General features: G+C 49.9%; 1 pseudogene; it reads right to left on the bottom strand.

The window, feature by feature from the left end:
* LOC138487265 (nicotinamide N-methyltransferase-like) overlaps positions 1 to 16851 on the bottom strand; it is an 89640-nt pseudogene extending 72789 nt beyond the window's left edge.
* Between the last annotated feature and the right edge of the window lie 259 nt (positions 16852 to 17110).

Below are 17110 nucleotides of genomic sequence, written 5' to 3' on the forward strand. Positions count from 1 at the left end.
CCTGCCAATCCACTTGCAAGCCTTAGAAAGATTAGGTGTGAGTAGCGCAGAGTGAGGCACGTAGGGTGATATGGCTTGGCAGGGTGCATTCACAGGTATGCCTTCCATCCACTTCCAAGCCCTAGAAAGATTAGGTGTGAGTAGCGCAGAGTGAGGCACGTAGGGTGAGATGGCTTGGCAGGGTGCATTCACAGTAACGCCTGAAGTCCACATTTCAAGCCTTAGAAAGATTAGGTCTGAGTAGCGCAGAGTGAGGCACGTAGGGTGAGTTGGCTTGGCAGGGTGCATTCACAGTAACGACTGAAGTCCACATTTCAAGCCCTAAAGGGTTTAGAGAGAGTGGCAGGGATTGAGGCACGCAAGGTGAGGTGGATTGGCAGGGTGCGTTCACATGTATGCCTGCCAATCCACTTTCAAGCCTTAGAAAGATTAGGTGTGAGTAGCGCAGAGTGAGGCACGTAGGGTGAGTTGGCTTGGCAGGGTGCATTCACAGTAACGACTGAAGTCCACATTTCAAGCCCTAAAGGGTTTAGAGAGAGTGGCAGGGATTGAGTCACGCAAGGTGAGGTGGATTGGCAGGGTGCATTCACATGTATGCCTTCCATCCACTTCAAAGCCCTAGAAATATTAGGTGTGAATAGCGCAGAGTGAGGCACGTAGGGTGAGATGGCTTGGCAGGGTGCATTCACATGTATGCCTTCCATCCACTTTCAAGCCCTAGAAAGATTAGGTGTGAGTAGCGCAGAGTGAGGCACGTAGGGTGAGATGGCTTGGCAGGGTGCATTCACATGTATGCCTTCCATCCACTTTCAAGCCTAAGAAAGATTAGGTGTGAGTAGCGCAGAGTGAGGCACGTAGGGTGAGATGGCTTGGCAGGGTGCATTCACAGGTATGCCTTCCATCCACTTCCAAGCCTTAGAAAGATTAGGTGTGAGTAGCGCAGAGTGAGGCACGTAGGGTGAGATGGCTTGGCAGGGTGCATTCACAGGTATGCCTTCCATCCACTTCCAAGCCCTAGAAAGATTAGGTGTGAGTAGCGCAGAGTGAGGCACGTAGGGTGAGATGGCTTGGCAGGGTGCATTCACAGTAACGCCTGAAGTCCACATTTCAAGCCCTAAAGGGTTTAGAGAGAGTGGCAGGGATTGAGGCACGCAAGGTGAGGTGGATTGGCAGGGTGCATTCACATGTATGCCTGCCAATCCACTTTCAAGCCTTAGAAAGATTAGGTGTGAGTAGCGCAGAGTGAGGCACGTAGGGTGAGATGGCTTGGCAGGGTGCATTCACATGTATGCCTGCCAATCTACTTTCAAGCCTTAGAAAGATTAGGTCTGAGTAGCGCAGAGTGAGGCACGTAGGGTGAGATGGCTTGGCAGGGTGCATTCACAGGTATGCCTTCCATCCACTTCCAAGCCCTAGAAAGATTAGGTGTGAGTAAGGCAGAGTGAGACACGTAGGGTGATATGGCTTGGCAGGGTGCATTCACAGGTATGCCTTCCATCCACTTCCAAGCCTTAGAAAGATTAGGTGTGAGTAGCGCAGAGTGAGGCACGTAGGGTGAGTTGGCTTGGCAGGGTGCATTCACATGCATGCATTCCATCCACTTTCAAGCCCTAGAAAGATTAGGTGTGAGTAGCGCAGAGTGAGGCACGTAGGGTGAGATGGCTTGGCAGGGTGCATTCACATGTATGCCTTCCATCCACTTCGAAGCCCTAGAAATATTAGGTGTGAGTAGCGCAGAGTGAGGCACGTAGGGTGAGATGGCTTGGCAGGGTGCATTCACATGCATGCATTCCATCCACTTTCAAGCCCTAGAAAGATTAGGTGTGAGTAGCGCAGAGTGAGGCACGTAGGATGAGATGGCTTGGCAGGGTGCATTCACATGTATGCCTTCCATCCACATTCAAGCCCTAGAAAGATTAGGTGTGAGTAGCGCAGAGTGAGGCACGTAGGGTGAGATGGCTTGGCAGGGTGCATTCACATGTATGCCTTCCATCCACTTTCAAGCCTTAGAAAGATTAGGTGTGAGTAGCGCAGAGTGAGGCACGTAGGATGAGATGGCTTGGCAGGGTGCATTCACAGGTATGCCTTCCATCCACTTCCAAGCCCTAGAAAGATTAGGTGTGAGTAGCGCAGAGTGAGGCACGTAGGGTGAGATGGCTTGGCAGGGTGCATTCACAGTAACGCCTGAAGTCCACATTTCAAGCCCTAAAGGTTTAGAGAGAGTGGCAGGGATTAAGGCACGCAAGGTGAGATGGCTTGGCAGGGTGCATTCACATGTATGCCTGCCAATCCACTTGCAAGCCTTAGAAAGATTAGGTGTGAGTAGCGCAGAGTGAGGCACGTAGGGTGATATGGCTTGGCAGGGTGCATTCACAGGTATGCCTTCCATCCACTTCCAAGCCCTAGAAAGATTAGGTGTGAGTAGCGCAGAGTGAGGCACGTAGGGTGAGATGGCTTGGCAGTGTGCATTCACAGTAAGGCCTGAAGTCCACATTTCAAGCCTTAGAAAGATTAGGTCTGAGTAGCGCAGAGTGAGGCACGTAGGGTGAGTTGGCTTGGCAGGGTGCATTCACAGTAACGACTGAAGTCCACATTTCAAGCCCTAAAGGGTTTAGAGAGAGTGGCAGGGATTGAGGCACGCAAGGTGAGGTGGATTGGCAGGGTGCGTTCACATGTATGCCTGCCAATCCACTTTCAAGCCTTAGAAAGATTAGGTGTGAGTAGCGCAGAGTGAGGCACGTAGGGTGAGATGGCTTGGCAGGGTGCATTCAAATGTATGCCTGCCAATCCACTTTCAAGCCTTAGAAAGATTAGGTCTGAGTAGCGCAGAGTGAGGCACATAGGGTGAGATGGCTTGGCAGGGTGCATTCACAGGTATGCCTTCCATCCACTTCCAAGCCCTAGAAAGATTAGGTGTGAGTAGCGCAGAGTGAGGCACGTAGGGTAATATGGCTTAGCAGGGTGCATTCACAGGTATGCCTTCCATCCACTTCCAAGCCTTAGAAAGATTAGGTGTGAGTATCGCAGAGTGAGGCACGTAGGGTGAGTTGGCTTGGCAGGGTGCATTCACAGTAACGACTGAAGTCCACATTTCAAGCCCTAAAGGGTTTAGAGAGAGTGGCAGGGATTGAGGCACGCAAGGTGAGGTGGATTGGCAGGGTGCATTCACATGTATGACTTCCATCCACTTCCAAGCCCTAGGAATATTAGGTGTGAGTAGCGCAGAGTGAGGCACGTAGGGTGAGATGGCTTGGCAGGGTGCATTCACATGTGTGCCTTCCATCCACTTTCAAGCCCTAGAAAGATTAGGTGTGAGTAGCGCAGAGTGAGGCACGTAGGGTGAGATGGCTTGGCAGGGTGCATTCACATGTATGCCTTCCATCCACTTTCAAGCCCTAGAAAGATTAGGTGTGAGTAGCGCAGAGTGAGGCACGTAGGGTGAGATGGCTTGGCAGGGTGCATTCACATGTATGCCTGCCAATCCACTTTCAAGCCTTAGAAAGATTAGGTCTGAGTAGCGCAGAGTGAGGCACGTAGGGTGAGATGGCTTGGCAGGGTGCATTCACAGGTATGCCTTCCATCCACTTCCAAGCCCTAGAAAGATTAGGTGTGAGTAGCGCAGATTGAGACACGTAGGGTGATATGGCTTGGCAGGGTGCATTCACAGGTATGCCTTCCATCCACTTCCAAGCCTTAGAAAGATTAGGTGTGAGTAGCGCAGAGTGAGGCACGTAGGGTGAGTTGGCTTGGCAGGGTGCATTCACAGTAAAGACTGAAGTCCACATTTCAAGCCCTAAAGGGTTTAGAGAGAGTGGCAGGGATTGAGGCACACAAGGTGAGGTGGATTGGCAGGGTGCATTCACATGTATGCCTTCCATCCACTTCCAAGCCCTAGAAATATTAGGCGTGAGTAGCGCAGAGTGAGGCACGTAGGGTGAGATGGCTTGGCAGGGTGCATTCACATGCATGCATTCCATCCACTTTCAAGCCCTAGAAAGATTAGGTGTGAGTAGCGCAGAGTGAGGCACGTAGGGTGAGATGGCTTGGCAGAGTGCATTCACATGTATGCCTTCCATCCACTTTCAAGCCTTAGAAAGATTAGGTGTGAGTAGCGCAGAGTGAGGCACGTAGGGTGAGATGGCTTGGCAGGGCGCATTCACAGATATGCCTTCCATCCACTTCCAAGCCTTAGAAAGATTAGGTGTGAGTAGCGCAGAGTGAGGCACGTAGGGTGAGATGGCTTGGCAGGGTGCATTCACAGTAACGCCTGAAGTCCACATTTCAAGCCCTAAAGGTTTAGAGAGAGTGTCAGTGATTGAGACACGCAAGGTGAGGTGGATTGGCAGGGTGCATTCACATGTATGCCTGCCAATCCACTTTCAAGCCTTAGAAAGATTAGGTGTGAGTAGCGCAGAGTGAGGCACGTAGGTTGAGATGGCTTGGCAGGGTGCATTCACATGTATGCCTACCAATCCACTTTCAAGCCTTAGAAAGATTAGGTCTGAGTAGCGCAGAGTGAGGCACGTAGGGTGAGATGGCTTGGCAGGGTGCATTCACAGGTATGCCTTCCATCCACTTCCAAGCCCTAGAAAGATTAGGTGTGAGTAGCGCAGAGTGAGACACGTAGAGTGATATGGCTTGGCAGGGTGCATTCACAGGTATGCCTTCCATCCACTTCCAAGCCTTAGAAAGATTAGGTGTGAGTAGCGCAGAGTGAGGCACGTAGGGTGAGTTGGCTTGGCAGGGTGCATTCACAGTAACGACTGAAGTCCACATTTCAAGTCCTAAAGGGTTTAGAGAGAGTGGCAGGGATTGAGGCACGCAAGGTGAGATGGCTTGCCAGGGTGCATTCACATGTATGCCTGCCATCCACTTTCAAGCCCTAGAAAGATTAGGTGTGAGTAGCGCAGAGTGAGGCACGTAGGGTGAGATGGCTTGGCAGGGTGCATTCACATGTATGCCTTCCATCCACTTTCAAGCCTTAGAAAGATTAGGTGTGAGTAGCGCAGAGTGAGGCACGTAGGGTGAGATGGCTTGGCAGGGTGCATTCACAGGTATGCCTTCCATCCACTTCCAAGCCTTAGAAAGATTAGGTGTGAGTAGCGCCGAGTGAGGCACGTAGGGTAAGATGGCTTGGCAGGGTGCATTCACAGGTATGCCTTCCATCCACTTCCAAGCCCTAGAAAGATTAGGTGTGAGTAGCGCAGAGTGAGGCACGTAGGGTGAGATGGCTTGGCAGGGTGCATTCACAGTAACGCCTGAAGTCCACATTTCAAGCCTTAGAAAGATTAGGTCTGAGTAGCGCAGAGTGAGGCACGTAGGGTGAGTTGGCTTGGCAGGGTGCATTCACAGTAACGACTGAAGTCCACATTTCAAGCCCTAAAGGGTTTAGAGAGAGTGGCAGGGATTGAGGCACGCAAGGTGAGGTGGATTGGCAGGGTGCGTTCACATGTATGCCTGCCAATCCACTTTCAAGCCTTAGAAAGATTAGGTGTGAGTAGCGCAGAGTGAGGCACGTAGGGTGAGTTGGCTTGGCAGGGTGCATTCACAGTAACGACTGAAGTCCACATTTCAAGCCCTAAAGGGTTTAGAGAGAGTGGCAGGGATTGAGTCACGCAAGGTGAGGTGGATTGGCAGGGTGCATTCACATGTATGCCTTCCATCCACTTCAAAGCCCTAGAAATATTAGGTGTGAGTAGCGCAGAGTGAGGCACGTAGGGTGAGATGGCTTGGCAGGGTGCATTCACATGTATGCCTTCCATCCACTTTCAAGCCCTAGAAAGATTAGGTGTGAGTAGCGCAGAGTGAGGCACGTAGGGTGAGATGGCTTGGCAGGGTGCATTCACATGTATGCCTTCCATCCACTTTCAAGCCTTAGAAAGATTAGGTGTGAGTAGCGCAGAGTGAGGCACGTAGGGTGAGATGGCTTGGCAGGGTGCATTCACAGGTATGCCTTCCATCCACTTCCAAGCCTTAGAAAGATTAGGTGTGAGTAGCGCAGAGTGAGGCACGTAGGGTGAGATGGCTTGGCAGGGTGCATTCACAGGTATGCCTTCCATCCACTTCCAAGCCCTAGAAAGATTAGGTGTGAGTAGCGCAGAGTGAGGCACGTAGGGTGAGATGGCTTGGCAGGGTGCATTCACAGTAACGCCTGAAGTCCACATTTCAAGCCCTAAAGGGTTTAGAGAGAGTGGCAGGGATTGAGGCACGCAAGGTGAGGTGGATTGGCAGGGTGCATTCACATGTATGCCTGCCAATCCACTTTCAAGCCTTAGAAAGATTAGGTGTGAGTAGCGCAGAGTGAGGCACGTAGGGTGAGATGGCTTGGCAGGGTGCATTCACATGTATGCCTGCCAATCTACTTTCAAGCCTTAGAAAGATTAGGTCTGAGTAGCGCAGAGTGAGGCACGTAGGGTGAGATGGCTTGGCAGGGTGCATTCACAGGTATGCCTTCCATCCACTTCCAAGCCCTAGAAAGATTAGGTGTGAGTAAGGCAGAGTGAGACACGTAGGGTGATATGGCTTGGCAGGGTGCATTCACAGGTATGCCTTCCATCCACTTCCAAGCCTTAGAAAGATTAGGTGTGAGTAGCGCAGAGTGAGGCACGTAGGGTGAGTTGGCTTGGCAGGGTGCATTCACATGCATGCATTCCATCCACTTTCAAGCCCTAGAAAGATTAGGTGTGAGTAGCGCAGAGTGAGGCACGTAGGGTGAGATGGCTTGGCAGGGTGCATTCACATGTATGCCTTCCATCCACTTCGAAGCCCTAGAAATATTAGGTGTGAGTAGCGCAGAGTGAGGCACGTAGGGTGAGATGGCTTGGCAGGGTGCATTCACATGCATGCATTCCATCCACTTTCAAGCCCTAGAAAGATTAGGTGTGAGTAGCGCAGAGTGAGGCACGTAGGGTGAGATGGCTTGGCAGGGTGCATTCACATGTATGCCTTCCATCCACTTTCAAGCCCTAGAAAGATTAGGTGTGAGTAGCGCAGAGTGAGGCACGTAGGGTGAGATGGCTTGGCAGGGTGCATTCACATGTATGCCTTCCATCCACTTTCAAGCCTTAGAAAGATTAGGTGTGAGTAGCGCAGAGTGAGGCACGTAGGATGAGATGGCTTGGCAGGGTGCATTCACAGGTATGCCTTCCATCCACTTCCAAGCCCTAGAAAGATTAGGTGTGAGTAGCGCAGAGTGAGGCACGTAGGGTGAGATGGCTTGGCAGGGTGCATTCAAATGTATGCCTGCCAATCCACTTTCAAGCCTTAGAAAGATTAGGTCTGAGTAGCGCAGAGTGAGGCACATAGGGTGAGATGGCTTGGCAGGGTGCATTCACAGGTATGCCTTCCATCCACTTCCAAGCCCTAGAAAGATTAGGTGTGAGTAGCGCAGAGTGAGGCACGTAGGGTAATATGGCTTGGCAGGGTGCATTCACAGGTATGCCTTCCATCCACTTCCAAGCCTTAGAAAGATTAGGTGTGAGTATCGCAGAGTGAGGCACGTAGGGTGAGTTGGCTTGGCAGGGTGCATTCACAGTAACGACTGAAGTCCACATTTCAAGCCCTAAAGGGTTTAGAGAGAGTGGCAGGGATTGAGGCACGCAAGGTGAGGTGGATTGGCAGGGTGCATTCACATGTATGACTTCCATCCACTTCCAAGCCCTAGGAATATTAGGTGTGAGTAGCGCAGAGTGAGGCACGTAGGGTGAGATGGCTTGGCAGGGTGCATTCACATGTGTGCCTTCCATCCACTTTCAAGCCCTAGAAAGATTAGGTGTGAGTAGCGCAGAGTGAGGCACGTAGGGTGAGATGGCTTGGCAGGGTGCATTCACATGTATGCCTTCCATCCACTTTCAAGCCCTAGAAAGATTAGGTGTGAGTAGCGCAGAGTGAGGCACGTAGGGTGAGATGGCTTGGCAGGGTGCATTCACATGTATGCCTGCCAATCCACTTTCAAGCCTTAGAAAGATTAGGTCTGAGTAGCGCAGAGTGAGGCACGTAGGGTGAGATGGCTTGGCAGGGTGCATTCACAGGTATGCCTTCCATCCACTTCCAAGCCCTAGAAAGATTAGGTGTGAGTAGCGCAGAGTGAGACACGTAGGGTGATATGGCTTGGCAGGGTGCATTCACAGGTATGCCTTCCATCCACTTCCAAGCCTTAGAAAGATTAGGTGTGAGTAGCGCAGAGTGAGGCACGTAGGGTGAGTTGGCTTGGCAGGGTGCATTCACAGTAAAGACTGAAGTCCACATTTCAAGCCCTAAAGGGTTTAGAGAGAGTGGCAGGGATTGAGGCACACAAGGTGAGGTGGATTGGCAGGGTGCATTCACATGTATGCCTTCCATCCACTTCCAAGCCCTAGAAATATTAGGCGTGAGTAGCGCAGAGTGAGGCACGTAGGGTGAGATGGCTTGGCAGGGTGCATTCACATGCATGCATTCCATCCACTTTCAAGCCCTAGAAAGATTAGGTGTGAGTAGCGCAGAGTGAGGCACGTAGGGTGAGATGGCTTGGCAGAGTGCATTCACATGTATGCCTTCCATCCACTTTCAAGCCTTAGAAAGATTAGGTGTGAGTAGCGCAGAGTGAGGCACGTAGGGTGAGATGGCTTGGCAGGGCGCATTCACAGATATGCCTTCCATCCACTTCCAAGCCTTAGAAAGATTAGGTGTGAGTAGCGCAGAGTGAGGCACGTAGGGTGAGATGGCTTGGCAGGGTGCATTCACAGTAACGCCTGAAGTCCACATTTCAAGCCCTAAAGGTTTAGAGAGAGTGTCAGTGATTGAGACACGCAAGGTGAGGTGGATTGGCAGGGTGCATTCACATGTATGCCTGCCAATCCACTTTCAAGCCTTAGAAAGATTAGGTGTGAGTAGCGCAGAGTGAGGCACGTAGGTTGAGATGGCTTGGCAGGGTGCATTCACATGTATGCCTACCAATCCACTTTCAAGCCTTAGAAAGATTAGGTTTGAGTAGCGCAGAGTGAGGCACGTAGGGTGAGATGGCTTGGCAGGGTGCATTCACAGGTATGCCTTCCATCCACTTCCAAGCCCTAGAAAGATTAGGTGTGAGTAGCGCAGAGTGAGACACGTAGAGTGATATGGCTTGGCAGGGTGCATTCACAGGTATGCCTTCCATCCACTTCCAAGACTTAGAAAGATTAGGTGTGAGTAGCGCAGAGTGAGGCACGTAGGGTGAGTTGGCTTGGCAGGGTGCATTCACAGTAACGACTGAAGTCCACATTTCAAGTCCTAAAGGGTTTAGAGAGAGTGGCAGGGATTGAGGCACGCAAGGTGAGATGGCTTGCCAGGGTGCATTCACATGTATGCCTTCCATCCACTTTCAAGCCCTAGAAAGATTAGGTGTGAGTAGCGCAGAGTGAGGCACGTAGGGTGAGATGGCTTGGCAGGGTGCATTCACATGTATGCCTTCCATCCACTTTCAAGCCTTAGAAAGATTAGGTGTGAGTAGCGCAGAGTGAGGCACGTAGGGTGAGATGGCTTGGCAGGGTGCATTCACAGGTATGCCTTCCATCCACTTCCAAGCCTTAGAAAGATTAGGTGTGAGTAGCGCCGAGTGAGGCACGTAGGGTAAGATGGCTTGGCAGGGTGCATTCACAGGTATGCCTTCCATCCACTTCCAAGCCCTAGAAAGATTAGGTGTGAGTAGCGCAGAGTGAGGCACGTAGGGTGAGATGGCTTGGCAGCGTGCATTTACAGTAACGCCTGAAGTCCACATTTCAAGCCCTAAAGGTTTAGTGAGAGTGGCAGGGATTGAGGCACGCAAGGTGAGATGGCTTGGCAGGGTGCATTTACATGTATGCCTGCCAATCCACTTTCAAGCCTTAGAAAGATTAGGTGTGAGTAGCGCAGAGTGAGGCACGTAGGGTGATATGGCTTGGCAGGGTGCATTCACAGGTATGCCTTCCATCCACTTCCAAGCCCTAGAAAGATTAGGTGTGAGTAGCGCAGAGTGAGGCACGTAGGGTGAGATGGCTTGGCAGGGTGCATTCACAGTAACGCCTGAAGTCCACATTTCAAGCCCTAAAGGGTTTAGAGAGAGTGGCAGGGATTGAGGCACGCAAGGTGAGGTGGATTGGCAGGGTGCATTCACATGTATGCCTGCCAATCCACTTTCAAGCCTTAGAAAGATTAGGTCTGAGTAGCGCAGAGTGAGGCACGTAGGGTGAGATGGCTTGGCAGGATGCATTCACATGTATGCCTGCCAATCCACTTTCAAGCCTTAGAAAGATTAGGTCTGAGTAGCGCAGAGTGAGGCACGTAGGGTGAGATGGCTTGGCAGGGTGCATTCACAGGTATGCCTTCCATGCACTTCCAAGCCCTAGAAAGATTAGGTGTGAGTAAGGCAGAGTGAGACACGTAGGGTGATATGGCTTGGCAGGGTGCATTCACAGGTATGCCTTCCATCCACTTCCAAGCCTTAGAAAGATTAGGTGTGAGTAGCGCAGAGTGAGGCACGTAGGGTGAGTTGGCTTGGCAGGGTGCATTCACAGTAATGACTGAAGTCCACATTTCAAGCCCTAAAGGGTTTAGAGAGAGTGGCAGGGATTGAGGCACGCAAGGTGAGGTGGATTGGCACGGTGCATTCACATATATACCTTCCATCCACTTCCATTCCCTAGAAATATTGGGTGTGAGTAGCGCAGAGTGAGGCACGTAGGGTGAGATGGCTTGGCAGGGTGCATTCACATGTATGCCTTCCATCCACTTTCAAGCCCTAGAAACATTAGGTGTGAGTAGCGCAGAGTGAGGCACGTAGGGTGAGATGGCTTGGCAGGGTGCATTCACATGTATGCCTTCCATCCACTTTCAAACCCTAGAAAGATTAGGTGTGAGTAGCGCAGAGTGAGGCACGTAGGGTGAGATGGCTTGGCAGGGTGCATTCACATGTATGCCTTCCATCCACTTTCAAGCCTTAGAAAGATTAGGTGTGAGTAGCGCAGAGTGAGGCACGTAGGGTGAGATGGCTTGGCAGGGTGCATTCACAGGTATGCCTTCCATCCACTTCCAAGCCTTAGAAAGATTAGGTGTGAGTAGCGCAGAGTGAGGCACGTAGGGTGAGATGGCTTGGCAGGGTGCATTCACAGGTATGCCTTCCATCCACTTCCAAGCCCTAGAAAGATTAGGTGTGAGTAGCGCAGAGTGAGGCACGTAGGGTGAGATGGCTTGGCAGGGTGCATTCACAGTAACGCCTGAAGTCCACATTTCAAGCCCTAAAGGTTTAGAGAGAGTGGCAGGGATTGAGGCACGCAAGGTGAGATGGCTTGGCAGGGTGCATTCACATGTATGCCTGCCAATCCACTTTCAAGCCTTAGAAAGAGTAGGTGTGAGTAGCGCAGAGTGAGGCACGTAGGGTGATATGGCTTGGCAGGGTGCATTCACAGATATGCCTTCCATCCACTTCCAAGCCCTAGAAAGATTAGGTGTGAGTAGCGCAGAGTGAGGCACGTAGGGTGAGATGGCTTGGCAGGGTGCATTCACAGTAACGCCTGAAGTCCACATTTCAAGCCTTAGAAAGATTAGGTCTGAGTAGCGCAGAGTGAGGCACGTAGGGTGAGTTGGCTTGGCAGGGTGCATTCACAGTAACGACTGAAGTCCACATTTCAAGCCCTAAAGGGTTTAGAGAGAGTGGCAGAGATTGAGGCACGCAAGGTGAGGTGGATTGGCAGGGTGCGTTCACATGTATGCCTGCCAATCCACTTTCAAGCCTTAGAAAGATTAGGTGTGAGTAGCGCAGAGTGAGGCACGTAGGGTGAGATGGCTTGGCAGGGTGCATTCAAATGTATGCCTGCCAATCCACTTTCAAGCCTTAGAAAGATTAGGTCTGAGTAGCGCAGAGTGAGGCACATAGGGTGAGATGGTTTGGCAGGGTGCATTCACAGGTATGCCTTCCATCCACTTCCAAGCCCTAGAAAGATTTGGTGTGAGTAGCGCAGAGTGAGGCACGTAGGGTAATATGGCTTGGCAGGGTGCATTCACAGGTATGCCTTCCATCCACTTCGAAGCCTTAGAAAGATTAGGTGTGAGTAGCGCAGAGTGAGGCACGTAGGGTGAGTTGGCTTGGCAGGGTGCATTCACAGTAACGACTGAAGTCCACATTTCAAGCCCTAAAGGGTTTAGAGAGAGTGGCAGGGATTGAGGCACGCAAGGTGAGGTGGATTGGCAGGGTGCATTCACATGTATGACTTCCATCCACTTCCAAGCCCTAGGAATATTAGGTGTGAGTAGCGCAGAGTGAGGCACGTAGGGTGAGATGGCTTGGCAGGGTGCATTCACATGTATGCCTTCCATCCACTTTCAAGCCCTAGAAAGATTAGGTGTGAGTAGCGCAGAGTGAGGCACGTAGGGTGAGATGGCTTGGCAGGGTGCATTCACATGTATGCCTTCCATCCACTTTCAAGCCCTAGAAAGATTAGGTGTGAGTAGCGCAGAGTGAGGCACGTAGGGTGAGATGGCTTGGCAGGGTGCATTCACATGTATGCCTTCCATCCACTTTCAAGCCCTAGAAAGATTAGGTTTGAGTAGCGCAGAGTGAGGCACGTAGGGTGAGATGGCTTGGCAGGGTGCATTCACATGTATGCCTTCCATCCACTTTCAAGCCCTAGAAATATTAGGTGTGAGTAGCGCAGAGTGAGGCACGTAGGGTGAGATGGCTTGGCAGGGTGCATTCACATGTATGCCTTCCATTCACTTTCAAGCCCTAGAAAGATTAGGTGTGAGTAGCGCAGATTGAGGCACGTAGGGTGAGATGGCTTGGCAGGGTGCATTCACATGTATGCCTTCCATCCACTTCCAAGCCCTAGAAAGATTAGGTGTGAGTAGCACAGAGTGAGGTACGTAGGGTGATATGGCTTGGCAGGGTGCATTCACAGTTATGCCTGGAGTCCACATTTCAATCCTCAATAGTCTTATTCACTGTTAAGACTAATTGCCCTTTTCCGGATCCTAAACCGTGAAGAGGGTGCAGTCATGAGGTTGGTTAGTGCCAGCAGCTAGGGTGGAAAAGAAGTCCATGGATGTTTGCAGGCAGCCCAGAGGGACACATTTCCGATCCTGATCATGACAGAGTGTTGGGGTACTTAGATGATGGGGAGGCGCGTGAAAGGTTAGTGGACAGTCATACTACCTAATAAGCGGGTCTGAAAAGTAGGGTTAATGGGGAAAAGCATAGAAGAAAGCCCAGTAACAGACACAGGTCCTCATTATGAGTATGCAAGTAATCCCACAGTTATTTTGCAGAATTACTGCCATACCTGTTTACTGGTGAAGCCACTCAGTCCCACAGAGATACCGCTGGAGTCAGTGTGATGGTAGGGCAGTGTTAATAACATTTTTTGGAGTCAATAGAGCGGCATGGGACTTTTGTGGATATACCACAAGTGTCAATTCCACTGGGGTAAATCCTTCACATTTTGGAGTTAAAGTGGGGTATTACCTCCAGCAGGGGCTGTTTGAGAAAATACAGAAATGAGTTGCCACTTGTTTCTGAACAGGCAAGCTCCTGCCGCATTATAAGGGTCTCCTTCTTTTGGCTTGCCAATCCATGGCCTCTCCACCAGCCACGCCCTTTTTACATATGAAAGGCTTGATGGGCACTATATTGCTTTAACCAGCAGTCTGCTTGTTCCATCATGGCCGACGTAGCCTCGTCGACACTACAGAGACCTTCACTGCTGAAAAGCCTGTCTCGGCAGATGCCGCATTGGCCGAGGGCTTGGTTACCTGCTTCCTACCTAAGGAGCCAACAGGAGAATCCGCCCCCTCAAAGGGCCCCCTTTAAGGCTCAAACCCTTGCCTTGGCATGTGTGGGCACGTAGTACTTTGGAACAAAAAGTGAGATCTTCTCTCCCTTGAGGATTTTGAATGTGCCATTCATCAACATGAGGACTCCACCTGATGTGACGCCTTCTGCTGTGCCAACCACTGCGATGTAAGGTGAGGTGGGCCGTACCTCCGGCTCGGCCGCCCCTCTGTTTGCCTGCTCGTCCTAGCCATCTACCTCTTCCCTATTCTCTCCACCACATACTGGAAAATACTTTGTTTATTACCAGACCACAGCCACCACTGTCATACCACCATACTTGCCTGGTGCATTAATGCACTAGCGATTATCCTGGGATGGTCCAATGCTTTTCACGCCTCAGTACCTTCAGCAAGCACGTAATGGCCTTGCCTACTGTATTTTACCTCACTGTATTTTATGGCCAATGTCTGTTGCAACCGATGTAGACCCCTGCCTCTCGAGGAGAGGCTTTCCTGGTTTGCGCGGGACGCTACGTGGTCTCACCGTTGCCCTTTCTGGCTTCATTATCTTGGACCCAGCAAGTGGGGTGTGTATCTTAATCTTTTCACCTGCGGGCTTAAACCTGGACGTTCATTCTCTACACTGTTGTTACTATCTCTGATCTGTGCAGCAAGTTAATCTGTAACGACATAGCAATGACTTTGCCTCCCTTATCATGAAGAGAAGCCTGCCCTGTCTGAGTACACACACCAATTTTGTCTCTTATGCTTGTCTGCACACCTGAAGTAGCCCCCTGTACCATGAGGTGAGGCTTGGCCAGTCTCTGCACGCACACCAATTTCATCTCTTATGTTTGTTTGCACAACTGAATTAGCCTCTCGCACAGGGGTCAAGTCCTAAAAATTAAAGTGGGGGGACTCTTCAACAAAGGCAATGGGATGCAACGTCATCAGAAATTAGCATATCAAAGTGAAATATGCTAATTCGAATGGAATTTGCCTTTCATAAAATCAACGCAAACCCAAAACCAAGAGAGGATATTTTCCTCTAATAGTGTTTTTGAAAACTTTAAAAGGTGTGCATGTTTTAAAATCTACGAACCAATACAAATGTTTTCCCTTAGACTTACAGTACCTAAATGGGACATTTCACCTTTAGTTGTTTGGTGTTTTTCATCAGGTCATGTAGTGCAGTGGTGAAGTGTATGGCCTACCAACCTGACAACTGCGGTTTGATCCCCGAGGTTGTCATGCATTCAAAGAGGTCATTAAAGGTTTCTCATTTTAGCTGGGGTGACGGAGTCCACCCTCTGAATAAAGTGGGTGAGCTCCGTCCCCCCCGCGTGTACCCTCGACTTGAGCCCTGTTGCTGCACCACCAAAGCAGCCCATGAGGTAAAGCTGTTGCCAGTCTGTGTGCACACACCAATTATGTCGCTCAAGCTTGTTTGCATAACTTAAGTAGCCCCTCCCCACCATGGGATGTGGCTTGACACAGTGTGCTTCCACCACCTATCATTATGCTGTAACCCATACACGTATTCTTGCACTTTATGAACGGTACTATGCACTTTCTGTAACTGGCGCCTAGATGCCTCTGGGCTTTGTGCCTTGATGTAAATGCTTAAATAAAATAAAATAAAAGTTTGCATCTATGAGCACATACTCTCTTTGTGAACCAGTGGTGTGTACGCACACAAACACGCACAGTGCTTTTTTATCTGTGAGTCTAGGTGCCTTTGTCCTGGCCAAATAATCACCCAATTGAGTCTAAAAGGACCCCTCTTCTACCCCCCAAGAAATATAAACAAAGTTCGCACAGGTACATCAGAGATGTGCCAGGGATTGATCAGGTTGGGGTTAATATTCTAAGGTGAATAACCAGTGTTTCATATAGTGCCTACTGCTGACATTTTTGCCATTTTGTCGAGGTTTGCAGGTGAACTCAGCACAGTTGTTGTGATTAGTGAAGGTCGAGTTATTGACTTCTGAAATAAACAAGCATTGGCCAAGTCAGCAGGTTAGCCTTTTGAGTAGTCTCTCAAGGCACTACCATGATTGGACGACCTGGCCATAAAATGGCAGATACTGCACAATGGGGGTGAGTGCTTCGCTAGCGGTGTACTGATCCATAGGGAAAGCTGGAGATTTCCTGATAGGCCTCTGCACCCTGGGCATCTTTTGTGTGGTAACCTATTTTATTTCCATATTTTCCCATAGGAGAATGGATGTACTTGCTGAAAATAAGCAATATGGGATCACTTTCAAAATTATTTCCAGGGCCCTTTTTGGTTCCCAGTCCACCCCTGATGATAGCAGGACTGGCATCTGCCCATCTAATGCCTATATGAGAGCCAAGAGGGTTGGTTTTCCAACGGCTTGTTTTTAACTGGATGTGAGTGCAAGAAACAAATGCAACAACACACATGTAATGCATAAAGTTACATTTGGTTAAAATAGTCTTATTACACCACGATGTGGTCTACAGCTGAAACTAAGCCTTACCTTTTAGAACTCTGATTGGAAATGACACTGGCATCTCATTTAAAGCATTGAGCTTGATCAATGGGATCCCAGTGGTGTTTTGGCAGGCAGGGGCAGGTAGAGGGAGAGAATGGCCATAGGGATTAGCATGGCCATGCTTAGTTAATGCGTGGGTGGTTGAATTCCAAAGAATAACCAGGGGTTGTGTGCCCTTCCTCATATCCCATCACTCATCTTCACTGCCAATACAAATAGATTAGGTTTATAGGCCGTGCCAGCTAGTAGCCAGAACAAAAAAAAGGCTGGTTGATTGCTGGCTGATCATACACAGCAGCAATCGCTTTGCCCACAGAGCTATCTGACTGAAGCTAGATGCGATTTAATTAAGAACATGTTTGAACGCACATGGATTCTAGTACCAAGACACAAGTATAGTGTACCAAAAAATGCACTAACCTGCAGTGAACGTTTTCACCAGCTGCTTGAGCACGAACTCCAGGTACTTATTCTTCACAAGTGCTCCGGCAGTCTCATTGTAATATGTGTCAAGGTACGCTCTTGGATTACATTTCTGATTGTAGATGTCCTTGTCAGTGAAAGGCATCGCCATCTTGTACTCTAGCTGTTTGCAAGTGTGCTCTCTGACTGTCCCTCCACAAACCGTCTTATACACACGAGTCAGGCCCTGAGATCGAGGGACTCGCTTTGCTGGGGCGTGAAGCTCTCACAATTTGCAATTCATTTACATATGAGAAACACAATGTAAACACATGTTCCTCAAAACCCTGGCAAAGCACCTCAGTCACGCTGGCAAAACCATCGCAGGAGGAGAACAATGTGTGTTCTCTACATCACGTTTGTAAATTAGC

The sequence above is a fragment of the Ambystoma mexicanum genome, chromosome 9, assembly GCF_040938575.1.
Source record: "Ambystoma mexicanum isolate Mex_15411 chromosome 9, UKY_AmexF1_1, whole genome shotgun sequence".
Taxonomy (NCBI): Eukaryota; Metazoa; Chordata; class Amphibia; order Caudata; family Ambystomatidae; genus Ambystoma; species Ambystoma mexicanum.